The following is a 22,841-nucleotide window of genomic DNA, read 5'->3' on the forward strand; positions in this document are numbered from 1 at the left end:
TTTTTTTCGTTCGGCACAATACTGCAGAAAACCCTGTAAGAAGCGATGACCATGTCATATGTGTCCCAAAATGTTATCAATAAAGTCCTCTTGCCCTTCAAAAAATAAGCCCCACACAGCTCCATCAACCCGAAAAACGAAAATGTTACGGGTCTCAGAAAAAATGAAGTTTTTTTCTTTTGCCAAAACTCTTGGAGAAGTTTGGTCTTGCTGTGATCACACTGAGGAGTAGGATCCTATTACCAGGTCATTTTCACCACACTATGTACGCCGTTAAAACCCTTCCCAGATAAACAGGGTCAGGCTTTTTTTTTCCTCGCACTTTTACTGCACTTGGTCTTTTTTTCCCGTTTTCTAGTACTATGTGGTAAATGAATGGTGGGATTTATAAGTACCGCTCGTCCTGCAAAATAACAAGACCTCACATATGTGGACAGACATGAAAAAGTTATAGCCCTTGGAAAAAGCCAAGGAAAAAACAGAAAAAAAACATCAATTGGTTCTGTTGGGAAGGGGTAAAGCTGAAGAAACGCATGTAACAGCAGAATATGGAGGAAGGTGAGATATCACAGGCTGGTGGATACTACCTGCTCCATCGCTGGCAGAGTAACCCATCCCCATGGTGTCCGCTGATATCTTCTCTTGTAGAAACGTATCCAAAATCTATAAAACATGGGGAACAGTCAGCAGAGGGTTTGGTGATTGGCTCATATTGGCGATATACCCAGGGGCATTACTGGGCACAGGGAAGATTGGGAATGAATAGGATTGGCTGTTAGATATGTGATCTCTTCCATTAAAGGGGATGTCTAGTTGGAACAAGTTCTCACTGATCTCTGGATAGGTGATGACTCTTAGATCGGTGGGTTTGGCCGCTATGACCCAATCAGCAGAACAGCACTTATAGATAGAAGTGAGCGAAGTGCAAATGTTCAACCGCCGGTCCGTTCATTCTCTATGGGGGGCGCTGTACTCAGCTTTCTCCTGCATAGAGAATGAATGGAGCGGTGGCCGGGGAGGTACTAGCAGGGATTAGTTGGGTTCCCAGCAGATCTAGAAGTTGTCACTTATCATGTGTTGGGGAATAATGACTTCTCCTCTGATAAATGTGCTGATTCCTGTCAGTTGTGGTCGCTGAGTGCGTGTGATGGGATGTGGCTCCGTCCGTTATATTATATCACGTCTTATACCTATAATCTCGCTGATCGCAGGTGTCTGTCTTCACACTCAGATGAGATGGAACAAACTGACCATATAGGACTTTTTTTTTTTTTTTTCTTCTAATTCAAACCGAGCAATCCTATTGGCTGAGTATGAATGCAGTTACCATGGTGACAGAAGTAGCAGCAGATTTAAAGGGACAAGATACTAATATTGTACTAAAGTGTATTTTATTATATACTTCACATAACTGACTGGGTACACCTTGGTGCTGGTGGGATGGCTTTTTTTTTTTTTTTAATCAAACAACATGTTTACTAAGTACCCTATATTATATATATTTCCTATTGCTTTTTACTTACTTATAGCAGGGTATATGTTCATATTGTTTCTATCCTAAGTTTGTTGATTTTCTAATAGATGGTGGCAAACTTCTTCCTCGCCTTTGAAGTACAGCTTTCAATTATTCCTATCGTAAACCAGGTAAAAAGCTTCGAGCCGAGCGCGATCAGACTCCTTCAGTCCCGCAGCAGGTAAATCTGTGAACATCGCCGGCACTCCTGCTGTTCCTAGTACCGATCCCTCTGAGCGGCTGTGCAGTAATGAAGGCAGGATTCACCCCAAACTTGCTCGTCTTTTTTTTCGATTTCCAGTTCTGGTAATTAGTGATACACATGTGTATATCCAGTGGTCAACTCAAAACCTATGTATGGAAAATCAATTGTTTGCTGTATGCATCTCATTTGTAGGATGCACACTATTCATTTCAATATGGAGCGGAGTAGGAGGAGACTTTCATTACTGTTCCCTTTACTTCCTCCCTGCTGATAGGAAATGCCATGCTGTTTGCTTGTGTCCTGTGATTACAGCAGCCTGCAACAGTTTTCAGGCGTGCACTCCCCGGCTCAGGCATCAAGCAGTAAATGATAACATTAAAACGCTGCTACCCCTTTGTTAGTCACTTTTTTATCTTCTTCCCCTTCTACGAATGCTATAGTCCGTTATTCTAGAACTGCCCTGAAAATGGTTCTCTCTGGAGTGTTGGGATTTGGGTTTAGGGTGGGTTATGGGAATTGAAGTTCAGATACTTTGTTCATATTTTTACTATGGAATTACTATGTCATGTATGTTATTTGAAAGATGGAATATTTGTAGTTGGAGTTTTTCAATAAAAATGATTTGATTAAAAAAAATATGAAATTAAAATTCCTCTGTTCTTGAGAAAGCATAGGATTTTTACTAAGAGGTAAATTGCACGTTCCTTGTTTTCCAGGCACTTTACATTTTTGCTAGTTTTGTACGATTACACAATCCCTTTTATAGGCCAGTGCCAGTTGTACATCTCTCCCTAAACTCTTGTTCACACTATATTTTAAGCTAGTTTTATTATATGGTTTCTAGATGTTGTCCAGCTTTGATAAATAATTAGTATTTATACTTTTGCTTTTAGATAGACTTGAAGAATGCAGATCCGGAAAGGGTGGAGAAACAAATTGAGAAGATGTTTGACGTTCCCGCTAGTGACTGTATCCGGGTACGATGCGCTCCAGATCAAAATCATTCCTGTAGGCAAATTTAACTCCGCTGTCTGCACCTTGTCTTTTATTTTTTTCTACAAAATGTGGCTGGAAAAGGGGCAATGTAGCGAGGAATTTACATCAATTTTTGTGTTAAAAAAAAGCAAAAAACTTTTGTGACGCATCATTTTTGCGTAAAAATGTGCAGCTTCCTATTTTACAGCACTCTTGCAACTTTTAGAAATTGGGCTTGGTAAGCCACACAGGTCTAAGAACGACGGGTGGCGTTAAAAGTGGATAAAGATACACGGTGGCTCAGTGGTTAGCATTGTTGTTTTGCAGCACTGGGATCCTGGGTTCAAATCCCACCAAGGACGACATCTGCAAGAAGTTTGTATGTTCTCCCTGTGTTTGCGTGGGTTTCCTCCGGGTTCTCCGGTTTTCTCTCACACTCCAAAGACATACTGATAGGGAATGTAGATTGTGAGCCCCGATGGGGGCAGTGATGATAATGTCTGTAAAGTGCTGTGAAATTAATGGCGCCATATAAGTGAGTAAAATAAATAAAGATAGATGGAAGTGCTACATAAACATTTATCAAACATCGCGCAACACTTTGATACATTTGGCACAAATAATGGTAACACAACCACAAGCAAAACTGACCTGAGAAAGTCCCTTTATGATACATTTTTCGGAAAGAATTTGAAAGATTTAAAGCGTTAGAAATGAAGAAGATTATCCAATATCCCAGAAAAAGGAAAAGTCTCCAGATGTCTTTATGCCGGATGCCGGTCTGTGTCCATACCTAAAGAAGAGCTGCCAAAAGAATGGGAAAGGAATCCTTTAGTAAACATAAACATCCATTGGGGTTTTAGGTGTTAAAAAAATGATCATATGAAACATTTTGTGATCTGCGGTTACATGATTGTAATAACAACATTAAAGCCCCATTCAGATGTACAGGTTTTATCCATGAGAAACTGAGCAGAACGATATATAGGTTTGTGGGAGAAGATTCAGTATAAATTGTAATTTATTCATTAGATTTGAGAGTCCTCGGTGGTTGATACCTTTAATGGCTAACTGAAAAGATGGTAACAAATTGCAAGCTTTCCAGCCTACTCGGGCTTCTTCATCAGGCAGACCTGAGACCTGAGTAGTCTGGAAAGCCTGCAATTTGTTACCTTTTAATGGCTAACGGAAAAGATGGTATCAACCACTGAGGACTCTCAAATCTAAATACTCTTCTATCTACTGGCTAATACGGTACAAAGATAGATGTTTTTCCTGTATCAATTTATTCAGTGGAATCCTGCTGTTTGTACAGATGAGTCCAGTGGGCGGTCCTACTAGTGATTGACAGCTATCTTTGCCTGCATAGTCATACAGGGAACTGTCAATCACTTAGTAGGACCGCCCACTGGACTAGTGTACATACGGCAGGACTTTTCACTGCATAAAATGCCAGTTTTGCTGACTCTCTTCCCACAGATATGTCTATCAGTCTGATCAGCTTCTCTGCTCTACAACACCCCCCTACAGATCTTATACCATTTCAGCATGACAGGTTCCTTTAATCACCTGCAGATGACATAAGTAGCCATGTTCTGTGTGGCTTACGGAGGGGCTTGATTGCTTGTCAGCTTCAAACAGGTTTCATTTCTTCTGATTCGTTGTAGCCGAGTTCTAAACTGTATTAAGAAATTCATTTCTCTGTTTATTTCTATTAGATGTCGGGGAAGCTTGGAACAAATGTGGAAAGTGTTCTTCAAGAAGTTGTCAGGAGGCTTCCACCGTGAGTACGGACTAATGCGGCTCTATCCATCTTCTCTTTATTAAAGGGAACCTGTCACCTTGGAAAATGCTATGTACCTGCAGGTATAGGGTTAATCTGCAGATAAATATTGTTACAATGCTGCCCGGCCGCCTTATTGATAGTGTAGGTACCGGGAGAAAATTAACTTCTTTCCTCCCTGCAGCCGCCGGCCTTCACTCATCGTTGTGCACGGAGCGGCTACAGTCTTGGATCACAGCACGGCTCGCTATATCAGGGGTGACGGCTGTAAACCCGGCCCGGATTTTGATTGACAGCTTGCTCTGCACAGATGCGCTGCAGAACCACTTAGAATCTGAGTGAAGGAGTAGTATGTTCACAGATAGAGAATATGGCTCATCCACGTGCGGATCTGCTCCACGTCCGATTACATATTTGTGGGAGAAACCCTAGTGGCAGCCTCCTATTTCTGACATGGATCCTCTAGCACTATTTGTGAAACTGCGGCTCCCAGCATAACTTGATGAGAGACCGTCAGTCTGCTGGGACCTGTAGTTTCACTACAGCAGGAGTGTCACAAGCTGCGGACCTCCGCTCACTCCAGCACTGGTCGGCATTTTCAGCACGTGAACGTACGCTATGCTTTCTGGAGACACAAGGGTGTAGATCATTTTATCAAACCCTTGACTGTAAGTTTGCTGAACCCTAAGTGGATTATATTGTTCCCACTGTTTCAGTTTTGGACCATTTAAGGGGAATTTAAAGGGTTCTGGCCACTGATTTTCCTTAAAGGGGATCTATATCCCTGTATGTCTTTGTATATACAGTACAGACCAAAAGTTTGGACACACCTTCTCATTTAAAGATTTTTCTGTATTTTCATGACTATGAAAATTGTACATTCACACTGAATGCATCAAAACTATGAATTAACACATGTGGAATTATATACTTAACAAAAAAGTGTGAAACAACTGAAAATATGTCTTATATTCTAGGTTCTTCAAAGTAGCCACCTTTTGCTTTTTGACTGCTTTGCACACTCTTGGCATTCTCTTGATGAGCTTCAAGAGGTAGTCACCGGAAATGGCTTTCACTTCACAGGTGTGCCCTGTCAGGTTTAATAAGTGGGATTTCTTGCCTTATAAATGGGGTTGGGACCAACAGTTGTGTTGTGCAGAAGTCTGGTGGATAAACAGCTGATAGTCCTACTGAATAGACAGTTAGAATTTGTATTATGGCAAGAAAAAAGCAGCTAAGTAAAGAAAAACGAGTGGCCATCATTACTTTAAGAAATGAAGGTCAATAAGTGCGAAAAATTGGGAAAACTTTGAAAGTGTCCTCAAGTGCAGTTGCAAAAACCATCAAGTGCTACAAAGAAACTGGCTCACATGAGGACCGCCCCAGGAAAGGAAGACCAAGAGTCACCTCTGCTTCTGAAGATAAGTTTATCCGAGTCACCAGCCTCAGAAATCGCAGGTTAACAGCAGCTCAGATTATAGACCAGGTCAATGCCACACAGAGTTCTAGCAGCAGACACATCTCTTCAACAACTGCTAAGAGGAGACTTTGTGCAGCAGACCTTCATGGTAAAATAGCTGCTAGGAAACCACTGCTAAGGACAGGCAACAAGCAGAAGAGACTTGTTTGGGCTAAAGAACACAAGGAATGGACATTAGACCAGTGGAAATCTGTGCTTTGGTCTGATGAGTCCAAATTTGAGATCTTTGGTTCCAACCACCGTGTCTTTGTGCGATGCAGAAAAGGTGAACGGATGAACTCTACATGCCTGGTTCCCACCGTGAAGCATGGAGGAGGAGGTGTGATGGTGTGGGGGTGCTTTGCTGGTGACACTGTTGGGGATTTATTCAAAATTGAAGGCATACTGAACCAGCATGGCTACCACAGCATCTTGCAGCGGCATGCTATTCCATCCGGTTTGTGCTTAGTTGGACCATCATTTACTTTTCAACAGGACAATGACCCCAAACACACCTCCAGGCTGTGTAAGGGCTATTTGACCAAGAACGAGAGTGATGGGGTGCTACACCAGATGACCTGGCCTCCACAGTCACTAGACCTAAACCCAATCGAGATGGTTTGGGGTGAGCTGGACCGCAGAGTGAAGGCAAAAGGGCCAACAAGTGCTAAGCATCTTTGGGAACTCCTTCAAGATTGTTGGAAGACCATTTCCGGTGACTACCTCTTGCACCTCATCAAGAAAATGCCAAGAGTGTGCAAAGCAGTCATCAAAGCACAAGGTGGCTACTTTGAAGAACCTAGAATATAAGACATATTTTCAGTTGTTTCACACTTTTTTGTTAAGTATATAATTCCACATGTGTTAATTCATAGTTTTGATGCCTTCAGTGTGAATGTACAATTTTCATAGTCATGAAAATACAGAAAAATCTTTAAATGAGAAGGTGTGTCCAAACTTTTGGTCTGTACTGTACTTGATAAAGACCTATAACAGGTCGAATCGTTATGTGATGGCGGAATAAACTTTGTCTTTTGGAATTCATCACTCTGGACTGAACGCTGTTACTTACCTTTATCCCCCTTAACAGGATGTCTTATTTTTGTGTTTTAGTCCCAAGATTGAAAAGGGCAGCCCTCTTAAAGCCCTGCTGTTTGACTCAACGTTTGATCACTACAGAGGCGTCGTAGCAGCATCGCCCTGTGTGGAGGTGACGTGTGTAAAGGCAATAAAATCGTGTCTGCCCACTCTGGCAAGTGCTATGAAGTCAATGAGGTTGGCATACTGACCCCAGAGGAAGTGCCAGCCAAAAAACTAAGGTTTTTTCTAATAATTTTATTAGCCTTTCCCTCTGTCTTCACCAATCAGCCCTCTGTATTGATGATCAGATCAAAGATGTAGACAGGGATTGTCTCACGCTGCATCTCCTTCCTGATTGTATCACTGAGAAGACAGAAGCTGCCCCATCCCATTCTCCAAGAAATGCAGAACCCAATGCATCTGCTGTCCGTCATCCGCTTATTGTCAGAGGACATCATTAGGGACTGCATTTTCTCATTGCTTAAGAAATTGTTGGGGGATCCTGCTAATTGCTGAATAATAAAACTGCAGCTCCATTTAAAGCAGTGTTTCCCAAACTCCAGTCCTCATGGCCCCCAACAGGTCAGGTTTTCAGGATTTCCTCAGTATTACACATGTGATGAAAGTATCATCAAGGAATCAGGAATTCTCTCACCTGTGCAATACTATGGAAATCCTGAAGACATGACCTGTGGGGGGCCGTGAGGACTGGAGTTTGGGAAACACTGATTTTAAAGGGACTGTCGGCACAGAATGACTGTTGAAACCAAGTACAAGCGCTCCGTGGATCACGGCGTGGGCCAATCCTTTATATACACCTTCCCACCTGCTTGTTTTACCTCTGTCTCCTTCCTTCTCTGGTTCTATGAAGCCAGAGCTGTCAATCAAAGAAGAGGAGGGTGTGGATAGAGGGCAAACAAGCAGGTGGGAAGGTGTATATAAATGATTGGCCCCGTCATGAAGCACCGAGAGTTGGGACTTAGTTTGAACAGTCATTCTGTGCTGACAGTCCCTTTAGGTGGACGAGATCCAGATGCAGCTCATTTCACCGCGTAAGGCTATGTGCCCACTATGCGTTTTTTAAGCGTTTCCGCAGCGGCAATTCCGCCGCAGGAACGCTTAAACGCTTGGTAGAAGGTCTGCCATGTTCCCCAATGATAATCCGCACGTGCTGTGCACATGCTGCGGAAATTTCCGCTGCGGATTATCATTGCGGAAAAATCCGCAGCACTACCAATTATTTTGCGTAAGTGCGGCGTTTTTGCCGCCATTGACTTGCATTGAATCGCTTAATATCCACATGACTACATGTACACATGCGGATATTAAGCGATTCAATGTGCGGATGGTACCCGGGTCTGGAGAAGAGGAGACTCTCCTCCAGCCCCGGGTACCATAGTTCCTGTTAAAAACAAAGAATTTAAAATAAAAAATAAACCTTATACTCACCTTCTGATGGCCCCCGGTCTCCTTAGTGATGCGTCCTGGCTCCCCGGCGGCTCGCGATGGTCTAAAAGGACCTTTCATGACGTCATTTAGTCATGTGACGGGTCGCATCGGATAAGGAGACCGGGGGCCATTGGAAGGTGAGTATAATGTTTTTTTTAATTTTTTACCATTTTTATTCTTTTTTTTAACTAACTTGGTCACACTATATAAAATCCATGCCGGTTGCATGGATTTATATAGTGTGACCAAGTTGTCAAGCACTTTGCCGCTGTGCAGGCAAAGACTGCATCCCCCTCTTTCTGAGAATCAGTGGGGCTTGAAGGGGTACGGCTCCCCATCAGTTATAAAGCCATGTCATGTCATCAATCATATGAGTGTTATGTGGCAATGGCATTGTCTTGACAGCCAAGGATCCTACTGAAGGCCTCCATGTCTTCCATGATTGTACAACTATGAAGCCCGTCCCATAACTGGGATTAATATCAGATTGGTCATTTTACTCTACACTGTAGCGGTAAAGCCATTGGATGTTTTCGGTGACCTGAGCCTGCAAAGTTAAATTCTCCCGTTACATCATTTTTGGCTTCACCACATCTGTTCGTGTTAAAACTAAAAAAAATATCTTCTAGAAATCCTATCGAGTGGATGATGGAATGAAAAAGAAAAAAAAAGATGAAGCGGCAGAATCTCTGGAGTTTATTTTGTTCACTTTGCCTCACCAAGAAAAGTAATAAAAAGATCAGAAAATATTTATAAAAACTACAGCTCTAACTGCAAAAAAAGCCCAGATACAACGAATCTACTGGGAAAAAAGCCCAGATACAACGAGTCTACTGGAAAAAAGCCCAGATACAACGAATCTACTGCAAAAAAAGCCCAGATACAACGAATCTACTGGAAAAAAAGCCCAGATACAACGAATCTACTGCAAAAAAAGCCCAGATACAACGAATCTACTGGAAAAAAGCCCAGATACAACGAATCTACTGGAAAAAAGCCCAGATACAACGAATCTACTGGGAAAAAAAGCCCAGATACAACGAATCTACTGCAAAAAAAGCCCAGATACAACGAATCTACTGGAAAAAAGCCCAGATACAACGAATCTACTGGGAAAAAAGCCCAGATACAACGAATCTACTGGAAAAAAAGCCCAGATACAACGAATCTACTGGAAAAAAAGCCCAGATACAACGAATCTACTGGGAAAAAAGCCCAGATACAACGAATCTACTGGAAAAAAAGCCCAGATACAACGAATCTACTGCAAAAAAAGCCCAGATACAACGAATCTACTGGGAAAAAAGCCCAGATACAACGAATCTACTGCAAAAAAAGCCCAGATACAACGAATCTACTGCAAAAAAAGCCCAGATACAACAAATCTACTGGGAAAAAAGCCCAGATACAACGAATCTACTGGGAAAAAAGCCCAGATACAACGAATCTACTGGGAAAAAAGCCCAGATACAACGAATCTACTGGGAAAAAAGCCCAGATACAACGAATCTACTGGGAAAAAAAGCCCAGATACAACGAATCTACTGGGAAAAAAAGCCCAGATACAACGAATCTACTGGGAAAAAAAGCCCAGATACAACGAATCTACTGCAAAAAAAGCCCAGATACAACGAATCTACTGGGAAAAAAAGCCCAGATACAACGAATCTACTGCAAAAAAAGCCCAGATACAACGAATCTACTGGAAAAAAGCCCAGATACAACGAATCTACTGGGAAAAAAAGCCCAGATACAACGAATCTACTGGGAAAAAAAGCCCAGATACAACGAATCTACTGCAAAAAAAGCCCAGATACAACGAATCTACTGGAAAAAAGCCCAGATACAACGAATCTACTGGGAAAAAAGCCCAGATACAACGAATCTACTGGAAAAAAAGCCCAGATACAACGAATCTACTGGAAAAAAAGCCCAGATACAACGAATCTACTGGGAAAAAAGCCCAGATACAACGAATCTACTGGAAAAAAAGCCCAGATACAACGAATCTACTGGGAAAAAAGCCCAGATACAACGAATCTACTGGAAAAAAAGCCCAGATACAACGAATCTACTGCAAAAAAAGCCCAGATACAACGAATCTACTGGGAAAAAAGCCCAGATACAACGAATCTACTGCAAAAAAAGCCCAGATACAACGAATCTACTGCAAAAAAAGCCCAGATACAACGAATCTACTGGGAAAAAAGCCCAGATACAACGAATCTACTGGGAAAAAAGCCCAGATACAACGAATCTACTGGGAAAAAAGCCCAGATACAACGAATCTACTGGGAAAAAAGCCCAGATACAACGAATCTACTGGGAAAAAAGCCCAGATACAACGAATCTACTGGGAAAAAAGCCCAGATACAACGAATCTACTGGGAAAAAAGCCCAGATACAACGAATCTACTGGGAAAAAAGCCCAGATACAACGAATCTACTGGGAAAAAAGCCCAGATACAACGAATCTACTGGGAAAAAAGCCCAGATACAACGAATCTACTGGGAAAAAAGCCCAGATACAACGAATCTACTGGGAAAAAAGCCCAGATACAACGAATCTACTGGGAAAAAAGCCCAGATACAACGAATCTACTGGAAAAAAAGCCCAGATACAACGAATCTACGGGAAAAAAAAGTTTTATAGCTTTTAGAAGGCAAGGATAAAAAAAAATTGTAAAAGTGAAGATTATCCCACATGCACTTTGTCACCCAAGGATCTGCATAAACTGCAGCCGGCCCATCTCAGCACCACTTCTTTTGTTTCTTCTTTTTCCTTATTGCTTTCTGTGTCTTTTTAAAAGGGTTTTTCCATCATTTTTTTAAAGTAATTTTTTCCGATATCCAAAGCATTTAAAATTGTGTACGACCCTGTGCAGGATATAATAGAGCGACATTTTAGCACACTAGGAATATTCTTATAGTGCCACTAGATGGCGCTCTAATCCTGCATGCAGCACTGATGCTCCTCGGTGCTGCTTTCTATGAATATACATGGATGTTTGGTGCCCAGGAGAGAGCAGAGCTGAAAGGGGAATCTGTTATTAAAGCAAATAAAATGTCAATATTGTGTTATGGAAAGTTCTGCAAATTAAAATACAATTTTGTGTTTTTATTGCCATTCAATACAAATCTGTTGTGGCCGTATGATGGTTCTCAGCTGGTTACAGTGTGATTAGCAGAGCTCTCTGATGTGGTATTTAGGCTCTGGGAAGTTATAACATATATGTTGATAGATCCAAAATAGTTTTACATCCAAAATTCAGTGCTGACTAATGTCACAGCATTTCTGACTTAAATGAATGTAACTAGATGAAATACTATTTTTGCTGCATGCAGCCACCACCAGGGGGAGCTGTTGACATGTGATTATGTACAGCTAGTATTGGACCCATCCGCAGCAGTAGAAGTCTGTCTCCAGTGAGCGCCCTCTAGTGCCAGCTGTATATAGCTGTAGTGAACTCATGCAGTGCTGGGTCTCAGAGCCGTTGCTACCTTCTTTTATGGCTGATTTGTACCTGATATTCAATGTAGAATTTGATGAATCTGCACTAATTGTGAATATATATTACTCTCATTGTTTCTAAGATATGCTGGGCAAGTAGGTTATCTAATCGCTGGGATGAAGGACGCACAGGAAGCACAAATAGGAGACACTCTGCATTTACTGAAGCAGCCAGTGGCTCTGCCCGGCTTTAAGCCTGCGAAACCCATGGTGTTTGCAGGTGAGTTGAACCCTAATACAAATTAATTGGTCCCTGTACTTGATCTCATTCAATAGATAATGTGCAAAATCCCTTTATAAAGTTCAATTAAGTTGGAGTTACTTTTCAGGGGTTAGATAACCTAAAAGTGTCGGCCGGTAGGGTCTCCCTTCTGTCTAAGTGTAATTTGTCTCTAGCAGCAGAAACCCCCCTATATGGATTACCGGAAGTGGGGCTTGGCCTTCGTCTCTCTGCTCCTGCCTGTCAAACTGTATATGCAGGCTTAACAGAGATTCAGTCTTTCAGTTAATTGCAGGCATTTCATTAAGCAATGGCGGAAGCAATACGTGCTGAGTAATGAGAGAAGGGATGTCCCAGGACCTATAGTGCTGACAGAATGCTGATAAAGAGCAATCGTCCACTCCAAAAGAGTGGATGGCAAGTTACAGAGCATGTGTATTGGTACTGTTCCAGGACATACTGTTTTATCTACAGTCCATTTAGAATCAAAACTCTGTTCTACATAATATTGTACATGGAACAGAGTATTATGCCAATGTAACTGCAACACGCATCGAAGTCAAAATCTCGGCAGAATTACACCTATAGCCCCCTCAGACTATGCAAAACACCAATTGAGCTTTAACAACTTCAGCTCAAGTGCTCAAAAACTGTGTAACGGGGTCAGAAAGCTATTGTACAGTATACAGTATATATTTTATTAGCGGAATATTAAAACCTGTATTACAAGAGCACTTAGTTCAAGATTCCGCCTCCAGATGGCGTGACATCAGAGATTAGACACATCTGCAAGAGCGTCCTCAACAATGAATATATAGTCAACCACAGGGACTAGACGTGTAATGGATCAGTACAACAGTATAACGAGTGTTGTGTAGAGATGAGCGAACCCGAACTGTAAAGTTTGGGGTTCATACCGGACACCTAGTGTCCAATGCTGAACTCCGAACACTGACAAGTCCGTTTTAAGAAAGAGAGACCTCCTAGCCCTTACTACAACCATTTTACAGGATCAAAGTTTGTGTCTCCATTGACTTCTATGGGGTTTGGGTTCAAGTTCTGGTACCCGAACCAAACTTTGGACTAAAGTTTGGTCGAAACCGAACATCCACGGGGTTCGCTCATCCCTAGTGTAGTGTAAATTCTACATATTTTGCGCCTGAGTACCAGTAATGAGGAGATCCTTACCCATTATGTGCCTGCCACTCTCCTAAACACGCGTTTCACTTTTTTAGCTTCTTCAGAGGGACACAGAGTTAACCAAACACTGCCCCCCGGGCACCAGATGTAACCCACTGTATCCATTCCTTTAAGGCTAAAGTTACAGCTATAGAATAGATTGACCTTGACAATTCAAGTGCTTTCTTGTGGGAAGTATGTGCACCCCCCGATCATTTCAGTGGAGAGCGACCATTCCCAGCCACCTCTATTGAGAATCCATGACCGGCACAGGCGCTGTACCCTCGCCTGTCACACTTTAGTAATCCTACTAATTCCTTGTAACAGCCAGGAACGCCTCCATGATTGGATTAGGAACGGTGATCACAGAGTAGATAAATGCCAGAGAACCTTTATTCTGCAGCCGCAGTTTTCATCCCATTAGACTCGGCCTATTCTACAGAAGCCGAGATAATTGAGGAGAGATGTAAGGAAGGAACCTCCCGATCCTCCAGGACTAGTCAGCTCAGAGCCGTGACGTGTGGACAAGGTTTTTCTACATTGTCAGGAATTTAGGGAGCGCTGCAGCAAGGGGGTTGGTAATGACACGCCACCGTGACACATAATGCATGGACTGTCTCCTCTCATTTGTTCTTTGAAGCTTGTTTTTCTCGTGAGTGATGCTCGGCGCATGAGAAAAGCCCAAACAATTAACATCAAATGGGTTTTCTGCGATTTGTAAAATCCTGCGCCCCGCTGATCCCCCGCTGCGGCTCCCCATAGGTGGATTATAATGAGGGCAATCCGGGCTACCGCCCGGGGCCTCGGATCTCTATGGCCGGATTGCCCTCATTATATGTGCAGCACCGCGGCACATACCGGCAGACAGTGGCACTCCCCCAGCAGCGGTGCGCAGCCGCTGCTTCTTCTTCGGCCGGGCCAGCACTGCAGCAGTTAACTTCCCTCTGCTGACCCGGCCGCGTCACTGCTAGGAGACACGGCCCTGTGCGCGGCCGTGTCTCCTAGCTGTGACGTCACGCAGTGCGCACCCGGCCTGCAGTGCTGCACCGGAAAAGAGCTGGAGCCAGGAGGACTGGAGCAGAGCCGGGGGATGGTGAGTGAGTGAGTGAGTGAGTGAGTGTGTGTGTGTCTGTGTGTGTGGAGGCCGCACGGTGCCATCTATACACAGCAGGAGGCCGCACGGTGCCATCTATACACAGCAGGAGGCCGCACGGTGCCATCTACACACAGCGGGAGGCTGCACGGTGCCATCTATACACAGCGGGAGGCCGCACGGAGCCATCTATACACAGCAGGAAGCCGCACGGTGCCATCTATACACAGCAGGAAGCCGCACGGTGCCATCTATACACAGCGGGAGGCTGCACGGCGCCGTGCGGCCTCCCGCTGTGTATAGGTGGCTCCGTGCTGCCTCACGCTGTGTATAGATGGCTACGTGCGGCCTCCCGCTGTGTATAGATGGCACCGTGCGGCCTCCCGCTGTGTATAGATGGCACCGTGCGGCCTCCCGCTGTGTATAGATGGCTACGTGCGGCCTCCCGCTGTGTATAGATGGCTACTTGCGGCTTCCTGCCGTGTATAGATGGCTCCGTGCTGCCTCACGCTGTGTATAGATGGCTCCATGCAGCCTCCCGCTGTGTATAGATGGCACCGTGCGGCTTCCTGCTGTGTATAGATGGCACCGTGCGGCCTCCTGCTGTGTATAGATGGCACCGTGCGGCCTCCTGCTGTGTATAGATGGCACCGTGCGGCCTCCTGCTGTGTATAGATGGCACCGTGCGGCCTCCTGCTGTGTATAGATGGCACCGTGCGGCCTCCTGCTGTGTATAGATGGCACCGTGCGGCTCCCTGCTGTGTATAGATGGCTACGTGCGGCCTCCCGCTGTGTATAGATGGCTACGTGCGGCCTCCCGCTGTGTATAGATGGCTACATGCGGCCTCCCACTGTGTATAGATGGCACCGTGCGGCTCCCTGCTGTGTATAGATAGCTACGTGCGGCCTCCCGCTGTGTATAGATGGCTACGTGCGGCCTCCCGCTGTGTATAGATGGCTACATGCGGCCTCCCACTGTGTATAGATGGCACCGTGCGGCTCCCTGCTGTGTATAGATAGCTACGTGTGGCCTCCCGCTTTGTATAGATGGCTACGTGTGGCCTCCCGCTGTGTATAGATGGCTACGTGCGGCCTCTCGCTGTGTATAGATGGCTACGTGCGGCCTCCCGTTGTGTACAGATGGCTACGTGCGGCCTCCAGCTGTGTATAGATGGCTACGTGCGGCCTCCTGCCGTGTATAGATGGCTACGTGTGGCCTCCCGCTGTGTATAGATGGCGCAGTGCGGCCTCCTGCTGTGTATAGATGGTTACGTGTGCTCAATATTGAGTCATAAAATTACCTGCCAGGGACATGCGGATGTGAAGCGTTCTTCACATGCATTTCCGCATGCGGGTTGACAAGCGCTTTCCAAGCGATTTTAGCATCACTTGGAAAGTACTTGACAACTTGGTCACACTATATAAATCCATGCAACCGGCATGGATTTACAGTTATATGAAAAAGTTTGGGCACCCCTTTTAATCTTAAGCTTAATGTTTTATAAAAATTGGTGTTTTTGCAACAGCTATTTCAGTTTGATCTATGTAATAACTGTTGGACACAGTAATGTTTCTGCCTTGAAATGAGGTTTATTGTACTAACAGAAAATGTGCAATCTGCAGTCAAACAAAATTTGACAGGTGCATAAGTATGGGCACCTCACCAGAAAAGTGACATTAATATTTAGAAGATCCTCCTATTGCAAAAATAACAGCCTCTAGTCGCTTCCTGTAGCTTTTAATGATTTCCTGGATCCTGGATGAAGGTATTTTTGACCATTCCTCTTTACAAAACAATTCCAGTTCAGTTAAGTTTGATGGTCGCCGAGTATGGACAGCCCTCTTCAAATGATCCCACAGATGGTCAATGATATTCAGGTCTGGGGACTGGGATGGCCATTCCAGAACATTGTAATTGTTCCTCTGCATGAATGCCTGAGTAGATTTGGAGCGGTGTTTTGGATCATTGTCTTGCTGAAAGATCCATCCCCTGCGTAACTTCAACTTTGTCACTGATTCTTGAACATTATTGTCAAGAATCTGCTGATACTGAGTGGAATCCATGCGTCCCTCAACTTTAACAAGATTCCCGGTGCCGGCATTGGCCACACAACCCCAAAGCATGATGGAACCTCCACCAAATTTTACTGTGGGTAGCATGTGTTTTTCTTGGAATGCTGTGTTTTTTTGCCGCCATGCATAACGCCATTTTGTATGACCAAACAACTCAATCTTGGTTTCATCAGTCCACAGGACCTTCTTCCAAAAAGAAATTGGCTTCTCCAAATGTGCTTTTGCATACCTCAGCCGACTCTGTTTGTGGCGTGCTTGCAGAAATGGCTTCTTTCGCATCACTCTCCCATACAGCTTCTCCTTGTGCAAAGTGCGTTGTATAGTTGACCGATGCACAGTGACACCATCTGCAGCAAGTTGATGCTGCAGCTCTCTGGGGGTGGTCTGAGGATTGTCCTTGATTGATCTCACCATTCTTCTTCTCTGCCTTTCTGATCTTTTTCTTGGCCTGCCACTTCTGGCCTTAACAAGAACTGTCCCTGTGTTCTTCCATTTCCTTACTATGTTCCTCACAGTGGAAACTGACAGGTTAAATCTCTGAGACAGCTTTTTGTATCCTTCCCCTGAACAACTATGTTGAATAATCTTTGTTTTCAGGTCATTTGACAGTTGTTTTGAGGAGCCCATGATGCCACTCTTCAGAGGAGATTCAAACAGGAGAACAACTTGCAAGTGGCCACTTTAAGTAGCTTTTCTCATGATTGCATACACCTGGCTCTGAAGTTCAAAGCTCAATGAGGTGACAAAACCAAAAAAAGTGCTTTAGTAAGTCAGTAAAAAGTAGGTAGGCGTATTTAAAACAAGAAAATGATAAGGGTGCCCATACTTATGCACCTGTCAAATTTTGTTTGAATGCAGATTGCACATTTTCTGTTAGTACAATAAACCTCATTTCAAGGCAGAAACATTACTGTGTCCAACAGTTATTACATATATCAAACTGAAATAGCTGTTGCAAAAACACCAATTTTTATAAAACATTAAGCTTAAGATTAATAGGGGTGCCCAAACTTTTTCATATAACTGTATATAGTGTGACCGTAAAAGAATGGTAAAAAATAAATATATACTTACCTTCTGATGGCCTGTCGACGTCAGCGGTTGCGTGACCCGTCACATGACTAAATGACATCACGGCAGGTCCTTTTCAGACCATCGCGAGCTGCCGGCAAGCCAGGACGCATTGGATAAAGACACCGGGGGCCATCAGAAGGTAAGTATAATATTTATTTTTAATTTTATTCTTTTTTTACAGGTTCTATGGTACCGGGGACCGGAGGACAGTCTCCTCTTCTCCAAACCCGGGTACCATCCGCACATTGAAACGCATGGATTCTGCATGTACAGATGCTGTGATGCGGATTCCATGTGTTCCAATGCAAGTCAATGGCGGCGAAAGCGCCACACTTCCGCAAAATAATTGTTATTGCTGCGGATTTTTCCGCAATGATAATCCGCAGCGGAAATTTCCGCAGCATGTGAACAGCACATGCGGATTATCATTGGGGAACATGGCAGACCTTCTACCAAGCGGTTTTTAAGCGTTTCTGCAGTGGAATTGCCGCTGCGGAAAAGCTTAAAAAACGCGTAGTGAGCACACAGCCTAAAAAAAATTATTATAATTAATATTGTGCCAAATTAATTTCACGTGAACTATCACATGATCTATCACAGGGGATCATGTGACATGTCATACATACAGGTATGTGTGCATGTGTGTGTGTGTGTGTGTGGGGTGGTGTGGGGGGGAGGAGAAGGGCCGTGCCTTCTAAACTGCCCGGGGCACTTGCTACTCTTAATCCACCCCTGTGACTCCCCCACACCCACCACCATGCGGCCATACAATAATATAGTATTCGGACTATAAGACGCACCCCCCACTTTCCTCCAAAATTTTGGAGGAAAAAAGTGCATCTTATAGTCCGAAAAATACGGTAATTATTAAGAATAGGAGATTTATTTTTTTTTTAAATGTAGGTACGATTCAATTATTCCCAAGATCTCACCCCATGGATGGATCCTTTGTATTTGCAATTGGTGGAGGAAGGGCATTGCTAACAATAGGAATTCCAGAGAATGGAGGACTCAACTACAACTCCCAGTATGTCCTTAGCAATGGTAAGGAGATACTGGGAGTTGTTACCAGTCATCATCAGACTGTGGACCATATAGGAACCAATGTACTGATTAGATGCAAGCAGTGGAACTATTAAACGTTTAAAAAGTAACTTACATTTTGGGATATATATTACATGATTTAGGTCCTATAATTTTGAGCAGATTAGTGCGAATCTGAGACCCTGATCACTCAGAAGATCTCTTAGAAGTGAAGAGGTGAGGAGACATGACTGTGACTTTCTGCTGCATTTGCTCTGCTCAGTGCACTCTCCTATCTACTGAGCTGCGCTCTTCTAGGAGGTCTTTTAAGCAAAGGAGCAAAGGATTGGGGTCCCCACAAATCTGCTCAGAATTAATGACCCTAAATCACATTAAAAACGTCCCAAAAGTTGATTTACTCTTTAAGGTTAATTTACACACACACACACACACGCACTGTATACTCCGTACACACCACACACACTGTATACGCCGTACGCACCACACACACTGTATACGGCGTACGCACCACACATACACTGTATACGCCGTACGCACCACACACACTGTATACGGCGTACGCACCACACACACACTGTATACGCCGTACGCACCACACACACTGTATACGGCGTACGCACCACACATACACTGTATACGCTGTACATACCACATACACTGTATACACCGTACACACCACACACACTGTATACGCCGCACACACCACACACACTTTATACTCCATACGCAACACACACACACACACTGTATACGCCGTACACACCACACACTGTATACGGCGTACACACCACACACACACTGTATACGCTGTACATACCACATACACTGTATACACCGTACACACCACACACACTGTATACGCCGCACACACCACACACACTGTATACGCCGCACACACCACACACACACACACTGTATACGGCGTACGCACCACACACACACACACACTGTATACTCCATATGCAACACACACACACACTGAGTACGGCGTACGCACCACATACACTGTATACGCCGTACACACCACACACACACACTGTATACGGCGTACGCACCACACACACACTGTATACGCTGTACATACCACATACACTGTATACGCCGCACACACCACACACACTGTATACGCCGTACACACCACACACACACACACTGTATACGCCGTACACACCACATACACTGTATACGCCGTACACACCACACACACACACACTGTATACGCCGTACACACCACATACACTGTATACGCCGTACACCACACACACACACTCTGTATAAGCCGTACACACCACACACTGTATACACCGTACGCACCACACACACACACACTGTATACGCTGTACATACCACATACACTGTATACGCCGTACGCACCACCACACACACTGTATACGCCTTACACACCACACACACACTGTATACGCCTTACACACCACACACACACTGTATACGCCGTACACACCACACACACTGTATACGCCGTAAACACCACACACACTGTATACGCCGTACACACCACATACACTGTATACGCCGTACACCACACACACACTCTGTATAAGCCGTACACACCACACACACACACTGTATACGCCGTACGCACCCCACACACACACACTGTATACGCTGTACATACCACATACACTGTATACACCATATGCACCACCACACACACTGTATACGCCGTACACACCACACACACTGTATACGCCGTACGCACCACCACACACACGCAGTCTGTATACATCGTATGCACCACACACACGCACTCTGTATACACCGTACGCACCACACACTGTATACGCCGTACGCACCACACATCCACTGTATACGCCGTACACACCACACACACACTGTATACGCTGTACATACCACACACACACTGTATATGCCGTACACACCACACACACACTGTATACGCCGTACACACCACACACACACACACTCTGTATACGCCGTACACACCACACACACACACACTGTATACGCTGTACATACCACACACACACACTGTATATGCCATACACACCACACACACACACACTGTATACGCCGTACGCACCACCACACACACACGCACTCTGTATACACCGTACGCACCACACACACGCACTCTGTATACACCGTACACACCACACACACACTGTATATGCCGTACACAGTGGCGTACTGCCAATGGCGGCAGACCAGGCGACTGCTATGGGGCCCGTGAGCCGAGGGGGCCCATAGCAGTCCAGGGGTGGATATACCGCCACCGGTGCAGCTGCGCCGGGTCCCCACCATGCAGCTGCACCAAGGGGCCCACAAGGTGCAGCTGCTCCCTGCACGCGGCAGTCAGGGAGTGATTCCTACAGCTCCGCTGCTGTCAGGAGGAGAATAGCAGCGGAGCTGAAGGGTTCATCCTCTACTTCCTCCCTGACCCAGGCGCGCGCAGCTTGATGACGTCATCATGCAGCGCGCACCTGGGCCAGGAAGAAAGCTGCCGGCAACCAGGAGGATGCTGCTGCAGGGGAGCGAGCTGAGGTAAGTTTTTTTTTTTTTTTTACTGAAATGCTGGGGAGGGGATGGGGCTGGGAAGAGCAATAATGGGGCGGATAGAGCTGGGGAGAGCAATGATGGGGATGGTGGGGAAGGGGAGAGCAATGATGGGGGTGCTGGGAGAGAGCAATGATGGGGGTGCTGGGAGAGAGCAATGATGGGGGTGCTGGGAGAGAGCAATGATGGGGGTGCAGGGACAGAGCAATGGTGGGGGTGCTGAGAGGAAATGATGGGGGTGCTGGGAGAGAGCAATGATGGAGGTGCTGGGACAGAGCAATGATGGAGGTGCTGGGACAGAGCAATGATGGGGGGCTGGGAGAGAGCAATGATGGAGGTGCAGGGACAGCGCAATGATGGGGGTGCTGGACAGAGCAATGATGGGGGTTGGGAGAGAGCAATGATGGGGGTGGTGGGACAGAGCAATGATGCAGGTGCTAAGAGAGAGAGCAAAGATGGGGGTGCTGGGAGAGAGCAATGATGGGGTTGCTGGGAGAGAGCAATGATGGGGGTGCTGGGAGAGAGCAATGGTGGGGGTGCTGGGACAGAGCAATGGTGGGGGGCTGGGAGAGAGCAATGATGTGGGGCTGGGAGAGAGCAATGATGGAGGTGCTGGGACAGAGAAATGAGGGGGGTGCTGGTGACGCGCCCCTGGGCCTGTGTCGCGCTGCGTTGCGCACGCGGGAGCTTACCCGGAGCCGGATCTCTTGAGGGTTGTAGTCTCGTGGCGGTGACCCGGTCCGTGCCCAGGGAGTCAAACTGAGCGGCGATGTAACAGCGGTAGATGCAGGACGACTACGCCACCCGTTGAATGCAGCTATGGAGCTGCCGCTGCAGGACAGTCCGCTGAGGCCGGTGGATGGATGGTGCAGCGTAGATGGTATAACCCCCAACGGGAGGGGTATGGCCTCAGGGCAGCAGATGTGGATGATGGGGGTAGCAGGAACCACTCAGAAACGGTGCGGTGTAATTCAGGGTCTTTACTGGTAACAACGATAGACCCTCCCGGAGTACTTGCTGGTGAACGGGGCCTGGTCAGTCCTTGAGCAGATGGGATCTCCCCTGGCCAGGCGGAGTTGTAGGCCTCCCAAACTGACTGTACTCTTCTGGCTACCTTGCTAGAAGCGGATATAAGTAGCCCACGTCCCTGAGTGTACCGTGTGGTGCTCACCCGTATGGCCGGTGACTCGGGGCCTTCTAATGGCTTCCGCTCCACGATGGCGGTGCTGGTCCCACGCGTGTGACCGTGCCTTCGGGTTTCTGGGCCTGAGGACCTGAAATCCCCTGCCGGTCGGCTTCTGCTGCTGTGTAAGAGTTAGTCCCCACAGCCTCGGACGCCGGGTCCGGTAAGAAAGCTTCTCAGTCAGGGCGAGCTCTGCAGCTGCCAGCCCCTGACTCGTAGTAGTATTGCTTCTGCTGTTTCTTGTCTCTACTCTCCTTGACTGCTAACCCTGCTTCAGCCCCGGGTTTATATAGGGGAAGTTCTTCCCCTCCCAAGACTGGGCAGGAGGTGTGGCATGCACAGGATCCCTGACCAAAGGACCTCCCACCTGCTCTCAGACATAACATTACATTACTGTGGAAACCAGACCCCTGGGGTGCCACACTGGGAGAGAGCAATGATGGGAGTGTTGGGAGAAGCAATGAT

This window comes from Phyllobates terribilis, unplaced genomic scaffold (genome assembly GCF_046119375.1).
Source record: "Phyllobates terribilis strain yellow unplaced genomic scaffold, ASM4611937v1 Scaffold_241__1_contigs__length_2998254, whole genome shotgun sequence".
NCBI classification, from domain to species: domain Eukaryota; kingdom Metazoa; phylum Chordata; class Amphibia; order Anura; family Dendrobatidae; genus Phyllobates; species Phyllobates terribilis.